Source organism: Pyrgilauda ruficollis, unplaced genomic scaffold (assembly GCF_017590135.1).
Source record: "Pyrgilauda ruficollis isolate IOZ18807 unplaced genomic scaffold, ASM1759013v1 scaffold59, whole genome shotgun sequence".
NCBI classification, from domain to species: Eukaryota; Metazoa; Chordata; class Aves; order Passeriformes; family Passeridae; genus Pyrgilauda; species Pyrgilauda ruficollis.
This window is the reverse complement of record NW_024527599.1, coordinates 5,755,342-5,763,834: the sequence shown is the minus strand read 5'-3', so window position 1 is coordinate 5,763,834 and position 8,493 is coordinate 5,755,342. Positions and strand designations below refer to the sequence as shown.

Genomic DNA, 8,493 nt, shown 5'->3' with positions numbered 1-8,493 from the left:
GGAAGGAAGGGTGATTAAACATGGGAATGGGCTGCCCCGGGCGGTGGTGGGGTCACCATCCGTGGGGTGCTCAGGGAGAGCCTGGATGGCTGGCCGATGAGATGTATTCCATGCCGATTGATTCTGTGATCTCTCGGTGTATGCTCCCTTCCCGTAAAATGCCGTGCGCACCCAGGGACTCCCCCAGCGCACAGGCACCCCGTAGTACCCCTCTTCCTCCTCCTCCTCCTCCCACCTGCCTGCGGCGGGTCTCGAACCCGCGGATATCGGAGCCCCCGCGGAGTCCTCCTGGCCGCCAGGGGACGCTGCTGCCCCGCCCGGCTGCCCTGGGGCCGCTCCGGCCGCCGGGCCCCGCGGGCAGTTGCCATAGCGCCGCCGCCGCCGAGCGCAGGCACCGGGACGGGACCGCCCGCTCCAGGCCCGCCGGCCCCGCCGCCACCCGGGACGCGGCTCCTCAGGGGGAAGGTGAGGCGGCTGCGGCTCGGCTGGGGTCGGGGGGCTGCCAGGTGTGAGGGCTGTGTGCGGGGCTGGGGAGGCTGACAGGGGTGGAGCGCTGAGGGGAGCTGGCAGGTTCGGGAGCGTGGAGCGCTGGGGTGCAGAGGGGGCTGGCGGGTTTGGGGACGTGTGTGGGGCTCTGGGGGGAGCGTTTGAGGGTTTTGGAGAAGCTGGCAGGGTTTGGGGGTGTGGGGCAGTGGGGGCTGCCAGGGTAGGGAAGGGTGAGGGGGGCAGGGGAGTGCGGGGCCCGTGAGGCCGTGGAGCTGTCACTGAGGGCTAGCCAGGAGCTCCAGTGGCTCTGCGGTGGGGTGTTGGCAAGTGTAGGGGGACACAGGGCACAGGGGCTGCCAGGACTTGGGGACAGGGCAGGGGGAGTGGGGCTGCTCGGCTTGGGGCAGCTGCAGCACCTGGGTTTTGGTTTGGGGCGATGGGGTCAAAGGGCTCCCTCACAGGGTTTCCCTAATGAGGGGGAGTGGGACCCTGGTGCAGCCTCTTTTTTATGTTAAGGGTGGTGATGAGTAACTCTTCCCTTTCTGAGTTCTGCTCCCAAAGGGCCTCTGTGGTTCAGTAGGTTGTTCTGCTCAAATTGCTATGAGAGCTGAGGAATTCTGGATAAGCACCAGCCTTCTGTAGAGCTCTCTGCTTAAATTATTGTCTCTTTGCATTTTAGCATGTCCAAAGTGTAATTTGGTGTTAAGGACCTAAAAAATTTCCTTCTCTGCTCAAAAACTGGGGGCGTAGTGCAAAGTGAAAGCTGAGCAAGTCCTTCCTTTGCTGCAGAAGGCAAAAGTTGTTGAGAAAATAAAAGTCCTCGAGTGTCCTTCCGAGCAGTTTGTTCCTGTAAGCAGGTCAAGGTGTTTCCTGTGGGGAAAGTATTGACTCATTCTCAGGTTTCTTAGCAGTGTTTTGGTGTCTGCAGGTTAATGAATGTCAGCTCTGCAGTGAGAGCAGAGTCCTGCCTGAGTCTCCTCAGGTGGAAAGGCTGAGGATGGACGGGCTCAGTGTTTGAGAAGCAGTCACACTCCAGAAAAAACTCAGGTGTTTTCCAGCCCTGCAAGGAATGACAGCTGGGCGTGCTTAGTCAAGCGCAGCATTAAAGGTGGATAGGAAGGGTTTAATTTTATTCTTCTTGGATTAAGCTGTGCTCAGGGTAATGTTTAATTGGCTGAGACAGAAGGGGTTTATTTGTGTGTTTCATTTGAGCTCACTTCCTCCTCTCTGACACAGCATGTCTTCTGTGGGGAGCACAGGATGTCAGCTCAGATGTTGGTTGGGGAGAACTCCTCCACAGCAGTGCAGGGACCTGTGGCACTTTTCTGTCCTTTCCAGCCTCACTGTGGAGTTGGTGAAAAGCTTAGCAGATCTACAAGGAGCTTTTTTAGCTCTCCATATCATTAGGATGGGAGATGATGGGTGCATTTTAAGTTGGTAATTTATTGTGTTTACACTCTGGGCTGTATTTCAACACTTCGAAGCTCAGATTTTAAGACAGATTATCATTAAGGCATGTACAGGATTGTGTCAACAAAAAGAGTTTTAATGCTTTGTTTTCCCACTGTTCCCTCATTTTTCCAGACCAGAGGAGTGAAGCAGAAAGCTGTGATGAGCTTTAAATGTTTCCTACAATCCCAGATCCTTGGTTTATCTACCTCCACCCATGGAATACTGAATCTTATTAACTCCTTAGTGCCCACAGTGATGGAGAGGGGGATCTTGTAGTCCTTCTCTGTGATCACAATTGGTTTTGGTGGCACAATTGGCTCTAATGAACCAAAACAATCACCTTTGGCTGTTGTGTTTCCCATTGAGGGCTGGGAATCCTGGAGCTGCAGCACTGTGTGACTGCACATCCACTCAGCTGTAGCAACTGAACCTTTAATTAAAGGCTGAGTGCCTTGGCAGTGGTGCTCATGGGTTAATGCTTAATTGCTCAAGTTTTTGCTGAATTGGGATAGTTTTGAAGTCATCACATAAGTATTGTGTTAATTGTAGGGTAGAAAAAGTAGGATGGCCTCCAGTGAGGCTCAGTCTTTCTCACTGGCAGGTACCATGTGAATTGGCTCCTAAAATCAGAGCTGAATGCCCTGCTCTGCACTGAGAGTACAAAGGAATCAAAATGTGAGGTTTTGGGAGTGGTCACTAGTTGAGTTTATGACTGAAATCTGTCTTCTTCACATCTTCAGTTTTCTGTTTGCTGTTGTTGACTTCAGTGTGGGTTTGTGTTGTTTTGTTTGTTTGTTAAATGGTGTAATTTTCACTTCTTGTGCAACTTTGCACCACGGTTTGTTGTTAGTAACAACTGAGATTGTAAACTCTTCAATTAGGCTGGAGCATGAGCTGAGCTGAGCTGCCAGTGCTGTTATTAACCCTGTAGTTTGGACTTTGAACCAGTTTTTGCCTGGAGGGGTGGAAGCAGATTTCCATGGTGTGTCTGCTCTGTGTGCCTCTCCTGGGCCAGCTCAGAGGGGCAGTGGGGCTGGGCAGGCTGTCTGACCCAGCACTGCAGTTTGTGTCCTCAGGTCTGGCTGGTAAAATGCTCTCCTCACCTAGGCTGCGTTGGTTTTGCTGTAGGAAAAATGGTGTTTAATTAGGGTTAGGCTGCTTTCCTGTCCCTTCTAGTGGGTTTTCCTAGGATAGGGAATCACAGAGTGGATTGGGTGGAAGGCCCTTAAAGTTCACCTAATTAAAGATCCCCTGGCTCTATCTCTTCTTCTCTAAACTTTCTGACCAGTCCTGAAGATAAGAAATCAAAATACATTGAACCAAGTACTTGAGCTTGATGAAACACAGCAGGATAATGAGAGCTGCAGAAAGGTGTGTGCACGTGGCCCTTTTTTGGACACAGCTGTGTGTGACCTGCTGCTGAGCAGGGAGAGGGAACCTCTGGGTACCTGGCAGTGGTTTTGCTGTAGGAAAAATGGTGTTTAATTAGGGTTAGGCTGCTTTCCTGTCCCTTCTAGTGGGTTTTCCTAGGATAGGGAATCACAGAGTGGATTGGGTGGAAGGCCCTTAAAGTTCACCTAATTAAAGATCCCCTGGCTCTATCTCTTCTTCTCTAAACTTTCTGACCAGTCCTGAAGATAAGAAATCAAAATACATTGAACCAAGTACTTGAGCTTGATGAAACACACGGTGGGCAGCAGGCTAGTGAGAGCTGCAGAAAGGTGTGTGCACGTGGCCCTTTTTTGGACACAGCTGTGTGTGACCTGCTGCTGAGCAGGGAGAGGGAACCTCTGGGTACCTGGCAGTTAAGAGAAGTTGATTCTTCTCTCTAGTCCCAGCTCTGGCTACAGACACAACCCAGCTTTACCTGGATGTTGCTGGCAGTGTGGATGCTGGAGTCTGGACTGAGCTCTGGAAGTGGTGCAGCCAGAGCCCTGCTGAGCTCTCTGGTTCACTGCCTGTGCCTTGTGCTCTGCACTTCCATGGATTTACCTGGATGTTCCCCCAGCCCTCCCCTGACTGCCCATTGTGAAACCCCAGCCTGGCTCCTGCTCCCCGGAGTGATTCCAGTCATTGTCCCTGACAATCCCTCTCTGTGGTTTCCCAAGCCTGCTTTCCTCCCCTTCCCAGGGACTGTCCTTACAAAAGCCAGGGGTGGGAGAGTGAGCTTCCCTGAGCTGGCATTGAGGGAGCAGGGAATGCTTTGCAGGGGTGAGTGAGTGGAATCTCTGTTTCACAGGGGGACAATCCAATCGTGTCACTGCTGGGCTGATGTCAGGACCAGGACTCACCTGCATACAAAGGCTTCAAACCCCCTGCTGGTAGGTGCCTCTAAAGTTGATTATTTAGTGTTCAAGCAACATTACAAGGTTGAAAAATTACCCTTTTCTTTAAGAAACCAAGAGTATGACTGTCAAATCAAGAATTCAGATTTTGTGTTAGGTTTTTCCTTCTTTCTCAGCTGGTTTTCCCAGTGCTGAGATGGCTCATTCTAACCTCTGAAAGGCCTTTTTGGCTTGTTCAATTTATGCTCCCATAAGGGACTTTCTTTAGAAAGAATTGTTGTTCTGAGATGCTGTTAATTCTTCTCAGTGTCTGTAAAATCTACAACTTCTTCACATTGATTGCTCTTGAGGTTTTCAGTTTGCTCAAAAATATTAACCAGGCTTCTTTCTCTAATGCCCTCTGGCTCCTTTGCCAAATAGTCTTGGAATAGGAATTTCCACATTTTATTTCGGTGGAGACTAAAATATTCATTAAACATCAGCTTTTTTTAATGCTGCCACCTTTTTATTTATATTCAGATGGTTGTGGGATGTGCTTATAAGAATATACTTAAGGAGCATATGCTTTGAATCTTTTAGTTTAGGCTGATGTTAAGTGAGATTTGAAACTCATTAAATGTAATTTAAATTTAAAATACTCTCTTTTGGGAGTAGCTTGTTGCATGGTAACCTCTGCTGCAAGAAGGATGGTTCCTTTGGGCTTTATATATTCTATATATACACGTGGATGATTTCAAATTGCAGTGTCACAAGTGGCATCACTGAATCCACACCACTTGAGCTTTTATTGCTTTGGCTATCGCCCAAATGAGTCAGGAACTGCATCCCACAGAATTCCAGACTGAAACTGATGTGATGCTACTTTTTGTTGATGTCAAAATACCTTGCTCAGAGCAAAAATGAGTGCTGGCACCAGAGGATGGCTGCCAGGTGTCCTTCCCCCAGAGACTTGGCTTGCTGGCATCACTCAGATGAGCAGTTCCTGTGTTTGAGGTCATCCTCCAAGGGGTTGCATCATGCATTAATAAGTTTGCTTCCATGGAAGTGTTGGTGCTTCCCAGGACTTTGCCTGGGCCATGATTACTTGGAAAGCTGCCCAGCAGTGCTGTCCCTGGGCATGGAGAGTGATAAGCAGCAGCTTCATGCTCTGCTGTAGTTTGGTGTTAAAATAATCGTTGCCAGGCTGGGAGCACAACTGGTGCTGCAGCTCTGAGGCAGTGAGCAGCTCCTTCTCTGTGGGATTGCCTTTGAATTTGTTTTGTATGTGTCTTAAAAAGGAGCTTTTATTCATCTGCTGGAATAGACTTCTTTATAGACACTTGAATTTGATAATCTGAGGAAAAACAGGCCTCTGTTCCTGAATGGTTTTTAAAATGACAAATTAATGGTTAAAAAGGGGGAAATCTCTGTTTAGATTAATAAAATAACTTTTTTATTACTGAATCCATGAACCTTTTCCTATATGTATGCCCAGCAGTCTGGGCTAGCAGCAGAGATGGATAGAATGTCAAGCCTGATAGATTGTTGGAGCTGGTTTTTGGTAGTTAAACAATAATGGAGCTGTTGTGTGCTTGCAGGGAAACACTGAGCTCTGTGTGCAGACTTCAGCCTGGAGAAAGTTCCAATTGTTCCACAGAAGGGCGAGTTCTAAAATGCAGCTTCTGTGGCTGGTGGCACAGCTGGCCAGATCCCTGCCTGTCCTGAGGCCCTTGCACAAGCATTGCAGGAGAGTTTGGAAACAGTTTATTTTTCAGATTCCAAGTAAAATGTAGATTTCCAAGTCCCCTTTGACTGTATAATCCAAAGAGTAGAAATCTCAGCTGGTTTTTATGTAGGGGCTGTTTCATGCTCTTGGAGCTCAGGGCCCGGGTTCCTGCCAGTCAGACACAGGCTGATATTGCATAATCCATGCCTTATGTCTCTCAGATGGAAAGGCTGATCCATCAGTTGGAAGGGATCATGGAATTCCTTGTCAGCTCAGTCAGACATATCTGTAACTGTGCAGAGGGCTCTGGGGTAGGAGGAGCAAGATTTTCTCTTATGCAGCAGAGAAACAGGAGGGAGTTGAAACATGAATTTAATAAAAATAAAGCCCAAACCATCAGTGTCCTTTTTGGCAAAATACTTTTCTATTCCTGCTGTTATTTATACTATTTGTTACTTTTTCCTTTGACCTGAGTACAAATCACAGACAGATTTTTGCAATGGAAATACCTAAGGAATTCATTCTTTGTTGTGAGTGAAGGAATTCCTGGAAAGACCTGAAATATGTTGTTCAGCTCACTGCCAGGCTTCAGGAGTAACTTGGAATGCCTACAAGGTGTGCAGGGAGAGTGCAGCTGGAATTCAAAGCACCTGTAAATGACTGCTTGTGTATGGCAAAATAACACACTTAGAAACAAAACATTTGCAGCATTTCTTTTTATCTGCCTTCAGAGGCACCTTAAATCTGCAAATAACCTTATCTGATCACCCTGATACCATCTCTGAACTCTGCCATGGGTGAAAACCTATTTCAGGGTTTCAGTTGTGTGTTTTAGAGAGAACACACAACACATTTAATACAGGTTTGCTATTTTGGTCCCTTGGAACCCTTAACGTTGCATGATCTCAGTTTGTTCAGCTCTTGCTGTGGTAAAGGCCATTTCTGTCAGGTTTTCAAACAATGTGTTCAACTGCATATAATGAAGCCTTTTCATCCAGCAGAATGTAGGCCAGAGCCCAGCCTGGGTCATGAAAGGCTTTACTTTGTCTGAGGAAGTAAGATGATCGTTCTTGGAATGAGGCCTGTCTCCCTCAGTGCTGCTCTGCCCAAAGCCAAACTCACTTGGTAAGACATTGTTCTGGAGGCCTGAGCTTGCTTTTTTACTTCTGGATGTGGCTCTTAATAACATGAACTAAAGCTGTCAGTGCTCTGGCAGCAATCAGAGATGCAGGCTTGACATTAAATCTAATACATGGTAGTATTTCCTAAAAATTCCCCTAATGAAAGAAAATGTGAAGAAAAGGGTGTAAACTGTTACTGCCCATTGTGTGCTTGACTGATCAGCCTTAATCCTTGATAATGGAGGAAACAATCTAAAGGTATTGACAAAACCTTCTAAACTTCTAAGGAAAAGGGTTTTTTACAACATGTACAAAAGATTTGAGATCTAAAATCCTTGATGTTTTTGTAGCCTGGAGTTTGACAGCATGCTGCCTCCTTCACACCTTAAGTCCCAAGAACGTTTGTCTTTTTTGTTTTGTAGTTTTTTTTTGTTTGTTTTTTTTTTTTTAAGGCCACATTTGTAAGTAAAACTTTTAAGTTGAAATGCCCCTTTAAGTAAAAACAAGCTTCTTTATTCTGCACATTGGCCATAATTTTCATTGTGAACTGGGAAAGAGTTCAAACAAACAAACAAACAAAAAAGCCACCAAAAATGAACAGGACTTGCATTGTCTTTTGCACTTGTGTCAAACATTAATTTGGCCTCAAAATCATCTTGTTTTGTCCTGTTTTTCTTTTATATTCTGTGTTGTAAAACTGCTAGTATGCTCTGCAGAATTGCAAGGAGGTTGTTCACTCACATTTCTTCCCTTAAGTGCTTTGCTTCTATGAGCTCTGTAGTTCTCTGAAAGTATTTATTCCATTATGAATACAGTACTGCTTTAAAGAAATGAAATATTGATTCCATTCCCTGATGGGGCAGTATCTGTATTTTGCTTATGGAAAACTCAAGCACAGAGAACTGAAGTGGCCCAGACTCACAGAGCTGGAAACTGAAACAAAAAATCCTCACATTGAATTGACCCACATTTATTTCATTACTAATCTGAAAATAACTAGCCAATGATATTTTTTGAAATTTGGAGTTTAATTTTTTTTTTTAATAGGAATATGTGGTATCTGATTTTGTTTGTGTAATCAAAAATGGATCAGTTTCTGCTGAACTATTGAACTGAGAAAAGTAGCGTTTAAAAGAGAAGAAAGGTCATGCTGATGTTATCAGGTCAGTGGTGGAAAAGATTGTGTCATAGGGAGCTTCTTACTGGCAGCAGTCCTGTCTGGTTGTGCTGAAATGTCAGATAAGTTGTTGTTTGTTTGGGATCTGAGGACAGAAGTGAAGATGTTTTGAGGTTTTATTTAAAAAATAAGTATTCTTTGTTGCTAGAGGGCTGTGTGAAAGTACAAGAATACATAGTGTTCCCAGCCTTCATGGTAGTTGGTCTGGTTTTATTCTTCCTGCCCCAATGCCAGGATTTAGTCTATTATGAAAATCTTGTCTGTCAT

At 45.9% G+C, this 8,493-nt stretch overlaps 1 protein-coding gene across 6 annotated transcripts in view; it reads left to right on the top strand.

Annotated features, from left to right (window-relative positions):
• The first annotated feature begins 363 nt into the window (after positions 1–363).
• The window catches only part of RFFL (ring finger and FYVE like domain containing E3 ubiquitin protein ligase), a 29,624-nt gene continuing 21,494 nt past the window's right edge, over positions 364–8,493 (top strand). For 2 of the 6 annotated variants that reach the window (XM_041482519.1, XM_041482518.1), the window contains exons 1-2: positions 364–465; positions 4,178–4,259. The gene's annotated coding sequence lies outside the window, so the exon portion shown is untranslated. Of the gene's footprint in view, positions 507–4,177; positions 4,260–8,493 lie in introns of all 6 variants that reach the window. The other 4 variants (XM_041482521.1, XM_041482525.1, XM_041482522.1 and 1 more) reach the window with 4 other exon arrangements.